Genomic DNA, 15,287 nt, shown 5'->3' with positions numbered 1-15,287 from the left:
GTCTACAAAACCGCTCTGCATGTCTGAACAAGACGCCCTACAGGTCGAGTATAAAGACGGCCTACAAGTCGCCTAAAAAAACGCCCTATAGATCGTCTATAAAGACATCCAAGACTTCAGTTCGTCTATTAATAGCCATATATGGTCTCCTATAAATACGAATTTCTTGTATTCTATGAACAAGCCCTAAGAATTGCATTTTCTTTAAAAAAAAAGTTGAATTTGTTATGAAAAATATTTACCCTCATATTGCAATGTCATTTCAAATTGCAACGTTCTTCATCTTCTTCGTAATAACCATGTTGCTGCTTCTTCTTTTCATTTACGTTTAGCTTTTTATGTTTGCATTCTGTTCAATGCGTTAAATGTGTGTTAGCCGCGGTCATTCACACTAAACGTGTGCCCTTTTTTTCATCAGTACGAGGCTAAGTGACGCGTCTGTAACTCGTCGTACTCGTGGGGTATTGTGACTTCGTACAACGACGTCTCATAGCCTTCGTTTGAATTGCATGCTAATTTTATGTTCTGGCAGAAGTAGTAGTAGTTGTTTGTGTTGTTGTTGTTGTTGGACATGTTGTTCCTGGATTTTCCTCTTCTTAGTGATTCTTACATGGCTTACGTTACATACTTACGTTTGCAACACCACCTTACTTACGCTGGTGATTGGCAAAGTATTTTTGTGCGCGCGCTTTTTTATTGTTGATGTGAAGCAGCAGCGACGTACAACGAGTAGTCGGTGCAAATACTTCATAAAATATAGAATTTCTTCTTTTCGCCGATTAGTTGTAAATCATTGTAGGGGTCTTTTAGGTTCAATGGGAAAAGTGTTCGGAAGGGAGGGAGAGAAGTGTAAATGCTAGGCGACCTCATGTTTGGCTATAAACTTTTTTTTTATAGGATTTTACGTGTATGCCGTTTGTCTTGTCTGTCATGACAGTCAATGATTAATGTTCTCGTCATTCAATGATGTAATAGGAAAATTGCTGGAGAATGGCGAGGGTGGGAAGTTGGTTCTCAAGTTGACCGTACAATGTTTTCATTGACAAGTTAATTTCTGGTAACATTTTCCGGCTTAAGCAAGAGCTTAGTGGTAGGCATTGATAACGATTAGATTGAATTCGCCATGTTGGGCTTCTGATTGCCATTGTGATTGGATTTAGTTTTTTTTATAGAAGAAGATTTGTTGGTTTTGGAAAAAAAAAATTAAGAATAGGAAGTCTCTATACAGGGGCAACGTTATACATGACGTATGCCCTTCAGGGCGATTTGAATACAGTCTTTATATGTGTCCTGAATAGAGAATCAGAAGGGCGTCCTTATAGTTGACCAGAACGATGTATTTATAGACGACATATAGGGCGTCTTTAGAGACGACATATAGGGCGTCTTTATAGACGACCTAAAGGGCGTCTTTATAGACGACCTAAAGGACGTCTTTATAGACGAACTAAAGGGCGTCTTTATAGACGATCTAAAGGGCGTCTTTATAGACGACCTAAAGGGCGTCTTTATAGACGACCTAAGGGGCGTCTTTATAGACGACCTAAAGGGCGTCTTTGTAGACGACCTAAAGGGCGTCTTTGTAGACGACCTAAAGGGCGTCTTTATAGACGACCTAAAGGGCGTCTTTATAGACGACCTAAAGGGCGTCTTTATAGAAGACCTAAAGGGCGTCTTTATAGACGACCTAAAGGGCGTCTTTATAGACGACCTAAAGGGCGTCTTTATAGACGACCTAAAGGGCGTCTTTATAGACGACCTAAAGGGCGTCTTTATAGACGACCTAAAGGCGTCTTTATAGACGACCTAAAGGCGTCTTTATAGACGACCTAAAGGCGTCTTTATAGACGAACTAAAGGGCGTCTTTATAGACGACCTAAAGGGCGTCTTTGTAGACGACCTAAAGGGCGTCTTTGTAGACGACCTAAAGGGCGTCTTTATAGACGACCTAAAGGGCGTCTTTATAGACGACCTAAAGGGCGTCTTTATAGAAGACCTAAAGGGCGTCTTTATAGACGACCTAAAGGGCGTCTTTATAGACGACCTAAAGGGCGTCTTTATAGACGACCTAAAGGGCGTCTTTATAGACGACCTAAAGGGCGTCTTTATAGACGACCTAAAGGGCGTCTTTATAGACGACCTAAAGGGCGTCTTTATAGACGACCTAAAGAGCGTCTTTATAGACGACCTAAAGGGCGTCTTTATAGACGACCTAAAGGGCGTCTTTATAGACGACCTAAAGGGCGTCTTTATAGACGACCTAAAGGGCGTCTTTATAGACGACCTAAAGGGCGTCTTTATAGAAGACCTAAAGGGCGTCTTTATAGACAACCTAAAGGGCGTCTTTATAGACGACCTAAAGGGCATTTTTAACGGCGACCTGAAGGGGTCATCTATAATGACGTCCCTGGTAAACTGTTTTACATACATATCGTTGAACAATAACTGATATCTAAATGCCCAGAAAAAATCGAACTAGTTTAAAAGAGAGACAAGAAAATACTTATCGCTAAACTAGGTAGCTGTAGGTCATTGGCCTTTTTACCAATGCGACAACAGTACCTACTGCAATCGGCATGTTGCTAACTGCTTTCCTGTAATTGCAATTGCTGTTTGTAATCAATTTTGTTGGTGTTGTTGCTGTTTGAAAACTCCAACTTATTTCACAACTGTGGCTAGGACTAGGAGACTCACGTGTGAGTGTAAGCAGTGTATGGTGTGCGAATGACTAACAACCAATAAACTGATTTTTGTTGGCGGTGATGTCGTAAAAATTTTTGCTTTGTAGTCTCCACTAAAAATCAAAAAACAAAGTGAAAATGTTATGCCGTTACTTTTTATTACTTTGTTGGTTGGTACTTAAACTTTCAAAAATGGCAAGTTGATGTTTATTTGTTGTTATTTTAGGGTATGCATGTGCCTAATTGACGAATAAACTAATGATGGGAATAAGGATTAAGGAACGAACTTATTACTCTCAGAAGAAACAAAGTGTTTCATTATTTTTCAATTTCTATTGCAGTCAAATCAAATCTAATTAAATGTGGTGAAGATTTCCCTCTCCCCATTAATAGTTATGAAGCACTCACTTCTGTCCGTCTATAATGGTGCAGTTCTGATAACTGGTACAGTCTCCCTGGTTTCATGTACGGGGCTGGACAGAGCTTCCCTTTCAATTTCTGAATGATACTCCTTATTCTTCACATAAGTTGTCCGCCAGTGCGTATCTAATGCCTTATTTAAGCTTCTAAGGCAACTTAATCGCACTTACAATCAAATGACGCAGCTATATGACTATCGTAAAATCTTTAAGTCGTATTTGTGGATGGGCAGTAAACCGTTAACACAATGTAGTAATATTTCCATTGAAATATACTTCACATGTTTCGCATGAAACTGTGGGAAAATTGGGAAAATTTTTTAAAAATGAAAGGTTCTAAAGAATGGTAGAAAGCCATGTCAATGTACTATCATAAAAACCTGACCCGAAAAACGTATTTATAGACGACAAAAAATGAGTGTCTATAGACCCTTAAAGACGAACACAGAGGCAAATTTATGGACGACCGCAGAGGCTTTTTATAGACCATTATAAAAACTTTTCAGACAGTCAGAATAGTTGCTTTATAGGCCAGCAGAGGGACGTCTTTATAGAAGAACAGAAAACATTATAGACGACCGAAAGGGTGTCTTTATAAGCGACCACAACAGCGTCTTTATAGATGAGCTGAAGGGAATAAAGACTCCAGACATTAAAAGGTCTCAAATATCCCTAAAAAGTTCATCTTTGCTGATTTTACTTTGAAATGGAGCTAAACGATCAAATGATCATCATTCTAAATGACGTTATTTGACTGAATGACTAACTTCTCGCAGTTTCATTTTACCTTCCACACAGCAATCCTCAAAAACTATTGTCTAGAAAATCAAGTACAATGTCCGTTCATTGACTTTTATAAAATGCTTGACTTGTTCTTTTTTTTCTACAAACCCCAGCAACAGTAGCAGCAATTGTGACAAATATGACAAATAAGCAAATTAAAGTTTTGTAATTTCACGTTTATAATTGTTGATGCTATTGTTTTTGTTGTTGCCGTTAAGTTCTTTTTTGCTTTGCAATAAAAGCTATGAGTCGTGCTACATTGATGTACAGTCATGATAAGGAGTTATGAACTGCCAGCCAGCATATGTATTTTATTTCATTTGTTGCTGATAATGCAAAAGTAGAGGAAGCCGGGCTATATGAGGACGTAGAGCAGTAACAGCAGAATTGTTGCAATGCATTGCTGAAACATTATGTGGGTGTACATTATGGCAAATACTTTAAATGTCTATGAAACTATGGTCAAAGAAATGATAAAACAGAAAATAGGGTGTTTTAAAGGGAATGACGAGCAAAAGATAGTCCCAATGGACGAGCAGAAGGCAGTTTAATAGAGGTGCGCAAGAAAGTTTTTACGAGACGAGCGGAAGGGATTCTTTATAGACGAGCGGAAGGGAGTCTTTATTGACGAGCTAAAGACAGTCTTTATAGACGAGCGAAAGGGAGTCTTTATAGACGAGCGGAAGGGAGTCTTTATAGACGAGCGGAAGGGAGTCTTTATAGACGAGCGGAAGGGAGTCTTTATAGACGAGCGGAACGGAGTCTTTATAGACGAGCGGAAGGGAGTCTTTATAGACGAGCGGAAGGGAGTCTTTATAGACGAGCGGAAGGGGGTGTTTATAGACGAGCGAAAGGGAGTTTTATAGATGAGCGAAAGGGAGTTTTATAGACGAGCGAAAGGGAGTCTTTATAGACGAGCGAAAGGGAGTCTTTATAGGCGAGCGAAAGGGAGTCTTTATAGACGAGCGAAAGGGAGTCTTTATAGACGAGCGAAAGGGAGTCTTTATAGACGAGCGAAAGGGAGTCTTTATAGACGAGCGGAAGGGAGTCTTTATAAACGAGCGAAAGGGAGTCTTTATAGACGAGCGAAAGGGAGTCTTTATAGACGAGCGGAAGGGAGTCTTTATAGACAAGCGGAAGGGAGTCTTTATAGACGAGCGGAAGGGAGTCTTTATGGACGAGCGGAAGGGAGTCTTTATTGACGAGCTAAAGACAGTCTTTATATACGAGCTAAAGACAGTCTTTATAGACGAGGGAAAGGGAGTCTTTATTGACGTGCTAAAGACAGTCTTTATAGACGAGCGGAAGGGAGTTTTTATAGACGAGCGGATGGGAGTTTTTATAGACGGGTGGAAGGGAGTCTTTATAGACGAGCGGAAGGGAGTCTTTATATACGAGCGGAAGGGAGTCTTTACAGACGAGCGGAAGGGAGTCTTTATAGACGAGCGGAAGGGAGTCTTTATAGACGAGCGGAAGGGAGTCTTTATAGACGAGCGGAAGGGGGTGTTTATAGACGAGCGAAAGGGAGTTTTATAGATGAGCGAAAGGGAGTTTTATAGACGAGCGAAAGGGAGTCTTTATAGACGAGCGAAAGGGAGTCTTTATAGACGAGCGGAAGGGAGCCTTTATAGACGAGCGAAAGGGAGACTTTATAGACGAGAGGAAGGGAGTCTTTATAAACGAGCGAAAGGGAGTCTTTATAGACGAGCGGAAGGGAGTCTTTATAGACAAGCGGAAGGGAGTCTTTATAGACGAGCGGAAGGGAGTCTTTATGGACGAGCGGAAGGGAGTCTTTATTGACGAGCTAAAGACAGTCTTTATATACGAGCTAAAGACAGTCTTTATAGACGAGGGAAAGGGAGTCTTTATTGACGTGCTAAAGACAGTCTTTATAGACGAGCGGAAGGGAGTTTTTATAGACGAGCGGATGGGAGTTTTTATAGACGGGTGGAAGGGAGTCTTTATAGACGAGCGGAAGGGAGTCTTTATAGACGAGCGGAAGGGGGTGTTTATAGACGAGCGAAAGGGGGTGTTTATAGACGAGCGAAAGGGAGTTTTATAGATGAGCGAAAGGGAGTTTTATAGACGAGCGAAAGGGAGTCTTTATAGACGAGCGAAAGGGAGTCTTTATAGACGAGCGAAAGGGAGTCTTTATAGACGAGCAGAAGGGAGTCTTTATAGACGGGCGGAAGGGAGACTTTATAGACGGGCGGAAGGGAGTCTTTATAGACGGGCGGAAGGGAGTCTTTATAGACGAGCGGAAGGGAGTCTTTATAGACGGGCGGAAGGGAGTCTTTATAGACGAGCGGAAGGGAGTCTTTATAGACGAGTGGAAGGGAATCTTTATAGACGAGCGGAAGGGAGTAGTCAAAGACTAGCGAAAGCTCTTTTTATACCCTCCACCATAATATGGAGGGTATAATTAAATTTGTCATTCCGTTTGTAACACATCGAAATATTCATCGGAGACCCTATAAAGTATATATATTATTGATCAGCATCAAATTATATGTCGATCTAACAATGTCCGTCTGTCCGTCCGTCCGTCTGTCTGTTGAAATCAAGATACAGCTCGGTACAGTACCTCCCGATTTTCGGTATTTTTAAGGTTTAAGCTTCATTATCCTACTAAAATGGCTGAAATTTGGTACGTAGTCTTCTTTAGTATCGATCCACGCCTTCATATAGCCCCCATAGAACGGTACCTCCCGATTTTCGGTATTTTGAAGGTTTTAGCTTCATTATCACACCGAAATGGTTGAAATTTGGTACTTAGTCTACGTTGGTGGTATAAAGCTTTCCCTCAGAACTTTGTCGGTATCGGTCCATGCCTTCACATAGCCCCCATAGAACGGTACCTCCCGATTTTCGGTATTTTGAACGTTGTGGCCTCAATATTCCACGGAAATGGCTGAAATTTAGTATTTAGACTTCGTTGGGGGGTACTCAAACTTCCCCTTTAGATTTGTCGGTATAGGTCCACGCCTTCATATAGCTCCCATGGAAAGGTACCTCCCAATTTTCGGTATTTTGAAGGTTGTGGCTTCAACATTAAATCACAATGGCTGAAATTTGGTATTTAGTGTTCAATGTGATATAAAACTGTTCGCCAGAAATTTGTCTGCACAGGTCCACGCTTTCATATTGCCCCATTTCTGACTAAAATTCGTCGGTATAGGTCCACGTTTCGATATAGCCCCATTAGAACGGTACCTCCCGAGTTTCGTAATTCTGAAGATTGTGACGTCAATATCCCACCGAAATGGCTGAAATTCGTTATTTAGTATTGCAAGAGTTATAAAATATTCCAGAAGAGTATAATCAGTGTAGGTCCACGTCTTCCCATATCCCCATAGAAGTGTACTTCTTGATTTTCGGTATTTTTTAAGTTTTAGCCACATTCTCTTACCGAAATATAGGAAATTTGGTATTTCGTCTTCTTTGAGTCTAAAAGCTGTCTGTCAGAAATTTGTCGATATAGATCGACGTTTTGAAATATGCCTCTCATTGTTTTACCGAAATTGCTGAAATTTAGTATTAAGTCTTCTTCATACACGAAATGAAACTAATTATTCCATTTTACTTCAATACAACTTGTGGTGGATGGTATAACAAGTTCGGCCCGGCCGAACTTAACGCCGTTCTTACTTGTTATTTTGAGATATTATTTCAACCTGATAACTCTGTCCGTTCGAAACTTGTTCATATTGGTCCACTCCTTCAGGTACTTTCCGACAAAAGCTCAACAAATGTTTTGCTAAAATTGTGCGCAAGATGACTCTCGTAGAGAGTTGTCGATTTATTCCAAATTTAACACTTTGCCATATTTATTCCCGCATATAGATCAAGTACGAATATGGGATATATGGGTTCATTCCTTCGGGTGGGTACTTCTCATAAAAAATGTTCTCAAAAATTAAGTTTGAAGACATGCCCTGGGTCGTGTTAAATCTTTTTGCAGCAGTTTGTCCTCGCAAACCTTATTTGTTCGGTATCAAGTCCATACTTCCGGAGGTAATGTCCTAAAAGCTCTAAAAATGTTCACGTCACCAAGTAGAATGATTGATTAGAGTCAGGAAGCTGACACTGGAAATTAACAGTTTGGTCGGGGAGCAGCAACATTGGGGCCGTAATAAGTTAATTGTGGGCAACGCTCGAACCCTGGAAAGAACGAGGATAGGATCTCATTCACGTTTGGCGACGTGGACGCTCACTGATCCAAATAGGTTAGTATATCATTTTAATCGACAGTCTGTCGAGGACCCCCGCAGTGACTAGGCGAAGAAAAGAGTAATGCGTAGCATCAGATGTCTTCCAGCCAAGGGGAAACCACCAACAATTACAATGACTGATGTTGTCACTGCCATCAGCAATGCTAAATCATCTAAAGCTTTGGGGCCTGATGGAATTTCCAAGGTAATGCTGGACAAGTAAGAAAGTATCAGTCAGCTGTGCTGACGGAGATATACCCTCTACCACTGATAAAAAAACAACAATTCCAAACCAAACACAATTATTATGCCGTATATAAAATATATTGATTTTGTATCACGAGTTTGCTTTTAAATCGGTACGTACCGTAATGTGGAGCTACACCAAATCATTGACATATACCAAACATTTTTAGTAACCAAACTTCTTCAGAAGGGACTCGAAATATAAATTTTCGTTAAACTAAGTCCATATCTAACATTGTCCCACAACATTCCATACGGGACAAGGGAGATTTCTCTCATATCAATGAGTGCACCCCGATTCATATTTAGCTCAATGATATGGGACCTACTGTTTATCGCCGAGTGCGAACGGCGTGTCTTAAGACACCACTTGTGGAGAAGTTTTTCAAGGCTGAAATACTCAGGAAATGTCTCCATATCTACATTAGGCAATTTTCCTTGCAGCAAATGTCAGTTTGACGGTGAGAGAGTGTGTTGAGAGGCAAAGGGTTACCAAATGCCTCACCCCTCTCTCCTTCAAACTGGCAATTGCCGCAAGGAAAATTGCCTAATGTAGATATGGACTAAGTTTGGAAGAAATTTTTGAAAATGTTTTAGAGTTATCTTGCACAATAGCCATTTTAGTATGTGCCGGTAGTGTTGGGAGCTTTTCGGTGATTATCTCAGGAAGTGTTGACTTACTTCGGAAAATAATTGTACCGTTGTAAATGAGGCCGCTAGAACAACCTACTGAAAAAAGAATCAAAATGATGCGAGAGAAGCTCTTAAACTTCTTTTTATCCAAATTTTTCTGTGGGAGGTACCCGATGTAGTGGACCGATATAGTCCATATTCCAACCTGATACATGACTGGATGAAATAATATGATGTGCAAAGTCTGCACCAATCAGAAACTCCCTGAGAGAATTATCTTGCGGATTTGCCATTTTGGTTGGTACCGTCAGGATTTCTTTGAGATTTTAGACCAATATCTCAGGAAGTATGGACTTGTACCGTCGTAAATGGATCAGTAAAAGAAACCTGGTGAAACGGATTTCAAAACGATACGAGAGGAGCTCTTAAACTTCACTTTATCCGAATTTTGAATGGGAGGTACCCGAATGAGTCGACCGATATAGTCCATATTCGAAACCGATCTATATATGAAAAGAGTAATACGATGTGCAAAGTTTGGACCAAATCGTTTGCTCCCTTCGAGAGTTATGGTTAACACCATTTTATAAACAAATTTTGAACTTTTGTGGGAGAGGTACACGAAGGCTTAGAACGATATGGCGCATCTTCGAACTTAAATTAAGTTTGGACAAAATATTACGATACTCAAAATTTGGTTCGGATCGGTTGATCCGTTCGTGAGTTATCGTGCGCACCAGTCAGCCAGCCAGACAGACTGGCAGACATAACAAAATCGACTCCAAATTGTCTGAAACTAATTTCGTCCAAATATACTTTGTGTCTACAACCGTTATTTCGATGAGTCACATTCACATCTAGCCTAACGGCTGAGGGTATAAAAATCATGAAAAAATCTATATATTGTTAAAGTGTCTTTCCTAATACCACGGTACCAAGGCGTATTTAATGTATATTACGTATACGACCAAATGATCAAGATTCATAAATATGCGAATGATTGTTGTCAGTACGCATTCGCCAAAGTGGTGTAATTAGACCCACTGTTTATCATACCTACCTACCCAAACGCCAAAAATGTGCAGCGGAAACTTCCAAAACAACTTTTGTCACCTACAAAAATGCTATTTATATTTATCACTAGGGATCTGTTCATAGTTACGAGCAAGAAGAAATCTTTAAACACAAGTTTTTACAATTTTGTAAACTCCTATTACCATTTTACCATATAAAAAAGTCTTACTTATACACTCAAGATCCCAAAGATATATGTAGACACATAATCTTGCCAGTTTGTAGATTTTCTCGATGACAATGACATTAATGCCGCTGTTTTTTCCATTAGCCATGTGGAGAGGTGTTTTAAACATACAAATATAAGGAGCTAGTAATTTTGTTCATATTTGCATCATGCAGTGTGTATACTTATATGTATGCACAGTAGGAATGTCATACAATAGGTATGTGTAATATGCTAGTCATATCCGACACTCTAAATGGATGGCTATTCCAGAGACTGAGGTAAACCTTGCCTCACCATTTAAAGGTTAAATATTTTTGTACATAGAACAAAATCTGTCGGAAACTATTTTTTATATATATATATGTATATAACAGATAACCATAACATATTCCATTAATAACATTCCATTGCTAACTATAACCACTTGTAAATAATTGTAAAATATGATTTTTTACAGTAGCGAAAAAATATTTAAAAGTGAATATTAATATTATTTCATTTTCTAAACTTTTATCGACCTTTGGATCTTTTTACTAATATTTTAATGCTTCTGTCTTACCGGGCTATAAGGTATTTTTATTGTCAGTGAAAAATAAATAAAAATAATAATTTCGTTGGGTTTTTGCAACTTCCTCAGGGACCTGTTTTACATGTAAATATTAATAATTGCGGTTAATAAAAAAAACAACACAAACAATTAATTGTATAACTGCAAAAATAAACCAAAATTAAAATAAAATGTCACAGAGTTCCTTATTACTAATAATCACAGATGTTTAAATACGACTCTCGTACTAGCTCCAACAAAACGTCGGATAAAATAATGAAATAATAATTTTTATTTAGTTTTCATTAACAATACAAATACCTTATAGCCCGATATGACATAAATCTAAATAAATCTTAAAACAATTATTTCATAATTTTTCCACTCTGGCGAATACGTACCGACAACAATCATTCGCCTATTTAAGAAATGTTGAACATTTGGTCGAATACGTAATATATATTCAATACGTCACTTCTATTGGGAAAGTCAGCTTAACAAAAAAGAGGGGACCGATTTTGGCCATTTCAAAAGCGAAATTAAATTTGGACAAAATATTAGGAGATCTAAAGTTTGAACCAAATTTGTTGCCCCGTTCAAGAGATATCGTGCATTAGTGACATTTTTTTAAATATTGGGGGGAAGTATTACCGGAAGTTGTGGACCAAAAAGTTGCCCCTGAAAAAACGTTTACCGTCGTAATTGAGACAGCGAATGCAATTTGCTTTAACAGAAATCAAAGTGGTTCGAGAGCACGCCTTAAAGTGAACATATCCGAAATTTTGTGTGAGAGGTACCCGAAGGAGTGGACAAATATAGTCCACATTCGAACTTGATCTATATCTGGTAGATATATTAGGATGTGTAAAGTATGGACCAAATAGGTCACTCCCTTCAAGAGTTGTGGTGTGAACAATTTTTGAACTTTTGTGGGGGAGGTACCTAAAGGAGTGGACCGATATGGCTTATCTTCGAACTTAGACTAAGTTTGGACAAAAAAAAATACTAAGGTCAAATTTTGGACCGAATCGGCAAATCTGTTCGAGAGTTATCTTGCGCTCCAGCAATGATGTCATATGGGTTTTTTGCTTTCAAGCTATTTTCTCAGGAAGCATGGACGTGCCCCTGACGAAGCTGGTACCGTGGTATGGGGAGCAGTGAATACAAGTAGCTGCAACGAAAATCAAAGGAATTCGAGAGCAGCTCCTATACTGAACTTTTCTGAAATTTTGTGTGGGTGGTACCCGAAGGAGTGTACCGACTGAGTCCATATTGGAACCTAATGTAAGTCTGGTAGAATTTCCACGATTTGCAAGTGTGAAGCAAGTGAATACAAGTAGCTGCAACGAAAATCAAAGGAATTCGAGAGCAGCTCCTATACTGAACTTTTCTGAAATTTTGTGTGGGTGGTACCCGAAGGAGTGTACCGACTGAGTCCATATTGGAACCTAATGTAAGTCTGGTAGAATTTCCACGATTTGCAAGTGTTACCGTGCGCACAAATTTTCCGAACATTTTCGAACTTTTGTGGGGGAGTTACCGGAAGGAGTGGACCAATATTCCCATCTAACCCATCTTCGAACTTAAACTAAGTCTGGACGAAATATTAAGAAAGCCAAATTTTGGACTGTTCGATCCAGCCAGACGGACGGACATGGTTAAATCAACTCCAAATTGTCTGAAACGGATTTCGTCCAAACATATTTAGGGTCTAAAACCATTATTTCGATGAGGCACATTTGCCCGTATAAAAGTGTAAATAACCTGGTTAGCATAAATGCTGAGGGTATAAAAATTGACAATATGATATGATAGTCGACTATTGAAGGTTCTGGAACAGAGCATATACATATTACAGATTTTTTTTTTTATTTTACAATGGTCCATATTTACATAAGGCAATTCTCCATGCGGCAATTATCAGTTTGTCGATGAGAGAGGGTACTGGGAGGGCAAAGGGTTACCATATGCCTCACCTCTCTCTCTTCTTGAGACTGACAATTGCCGCAAGGAAAATTGCTTAATGTAAATATGAAACGTAGGGGATGAATGATACCAAGCAACGGTCTTGACCGGCTTTAACATGGCAAAGCCCAAGATTTATCTTGGTCCCTCTTTCATCTCAAGTGGACACTGACCTCCTCGTGGTGTCACCTGCGGAACTTCCTTTAACACCCGTTAAAGGTAGTGAGCTCACATGTGCCGCGCGTTCACCCATAAGAACGTTAAAAACTTGGGTTTGGGCGTCGGGTTAGTAACCCTCCCCTAGAAAAAAAACATCCTACTATGAAAAAACGAAAGAAAAGAAAAACAAACCCCTCTAAAGTTGACGAACCTCGCAAACGTTTTAAGGACCATGATCTGCGAATCTGCACCTGGAATGTTCGCACTCTCTATACAGAAGGTGCAGTCTTCGCATTGGCAGACGTACTTGAAAAGTACAAGGCCGATATTACTGCCATACAGGAAATACGATGGATTGGGAAAGGCGTCTCAACAACACCTAAAGGTGACGCACTCTATTATAGCTGCCATGACGTAAAGCATGAGTTTGGTTGCGGATTCGTAGTTAGTCGGAGACTAAAACATCTGGTATCCAGCTTCACGCCAGTGAATGAAAGACTTGCTGCAATTCGAATAAAAGCTAAATTCTTCAACATCAGCTTTATTTGCGCTCATGCTCCCACTGAAGAAAAGGACGAACAGACCAAAGATATATTTTACGAGCGCTTAGAAGAAACATATGACCGTTGCCCTGCCCATGACATTAAAATCATTCTAGGCGATTTTAATGCCAAAATTGGAAAGGATAATATCTTTGGCCCAACAGTCGGGAAATTCAGTCTCCACAGTGAAACATCTGACAATGGTATGAGGCTGATAGACTTTGCAGCTGCAAAAAAAATGGTAGTTAGCAGTACCAGATTTAATCATCTCGATATTCATAAGAACACCTGGCTGTCTCCAGATCAAAGAACAAGTAATCAAATTGATTCCGAGGCGCAAACATTGATTCGGACCACTACCTTGTTGCAGCAAAGGTACGTACCCGTCTAAACGTTGCAAATAAAGCACGAACAGACACAACGCGGAAGTTGGGCATCGATAGGCTGCAAACACAACAGATAGCCACAGCATATTCCACTCAACTAACCCAATTGCTTAACGCGAGCACTCCTTGTCCCGATAACATAACAACACAATGGCAGCATATTGCCCACTCCATGCAAACAGCCGCAAAATCCATACTTGGATTCCAGAGACCTCCACAAAGGAATTCAAGGTATGACCAGGAGTGTCGTGCTGCTACCGAAGAGAAAAATGCGGCATATAGAGCTACTTTACAATCAGTAGCAACACGTAGCGCACGAGAGAGATATCGGGAGAAAAGGAGAGAAGAGAAACGTCTTTTCCGCAAGAAAAAGAGAGAAATGGAAAGGCGGGAGTGTGAAAAAATCGAGATGTACAGGAGCCAGAATGAAGTCCGAAAATTCTACCAAAGAGTGAAGCATCAAACAGATGGCTTTGGTACAGGCACATCCTCCTGTAGAGACCAGCAAGGTAATCTGGTAACAGATACAGATAGTGTGCTCAGGATATGGAAGGAACATTTCGCCAATCTGCTGGTATCCAATAGTAGCGAAGACGATGTTACCACAGATCCAATCCCAGAAGATGGTATAGAATGTATACCGCCCGGCCAAGATGAGGTAAAAACAGCGATCAACTGGCTGAAGAATAATAAAGCAGCAGGAGCCGATGGCTTACCAGCCGAGCTGTTTAAAACCGGAGGCGACGCGCTGATAAGGTGTATGCATCAGCTAGTTAGCACCATCTGGCAGGAAGAACGCGTACCCGACGATTGGAACCTGAGCGTCCTATGTCCCGTCCACAAGAAAGGAGATAGGACTGTATGCTCAAACTATAGGGGCATAAGTCTTCTCCCTATTGCCTATAAGATAGTGGCAGGGATATTGTGCGAACGACTAAAGCCAATGGTCAACGAAATAATTGGACCATACCAATGTGGCTTTAGACCTGGAAAGTCCACCATTGACCAGATATTTACCCTGCGGCAAATCCTAGAAAAGACCCAAGAGATGTAGATCGACACATTTCACATTTTTGTCGATTATAAAGCAGCATTCGACAGTCCCCTCCGATCAAAGGTATTCCACGCAATGTCTGAATTTGGTATCCCCGCAAAGCTCATCCGGCTTTGTAAGATGATATTAACTGATACTAGGTCCTCAGTTAAAATTGGAAAGAACCTCTCCGAAGAATTTTGTTCCAAAAGAGGTTTCAGACAAGGAGACAGCCTTTCGTGTGATCTTTTCAACATTTTGCTGGAAAAGGTAATACGAGATGCAAATGTCAAAAGAAATGGCACAATTTACACCAATAGCCACATGTTACTTGCCTATGCTGATGACATAGACATCATGAGACGATCAGTAAAGGAAGTAACTGATACCTTTAGGAAGGTCGAAGCAGAATCTGCGAAAGTGGGTCTGGCGGTAAACG

Source organism: Musca autumnalis, unplaced genomic scaffold (genome assembly GCF_047663935.1).
Source record: "Musca autumnalis isolate F117 unplaced genomic scaffold, ASM4766393v1 scaffold_3, whole genome shotgun sequence".
Taxonomy (NCBI): domain Eukaryota; kingdom Metazoa; phylum Arthropoda; class Insecta; order Diptera; family Muscidae; genus Musca; species Musca autumnalis.
The sequence above is the reverse complement of the archived record's forward strand: the minus strand, read 5'-3'. Positions refer to the sequence as shown.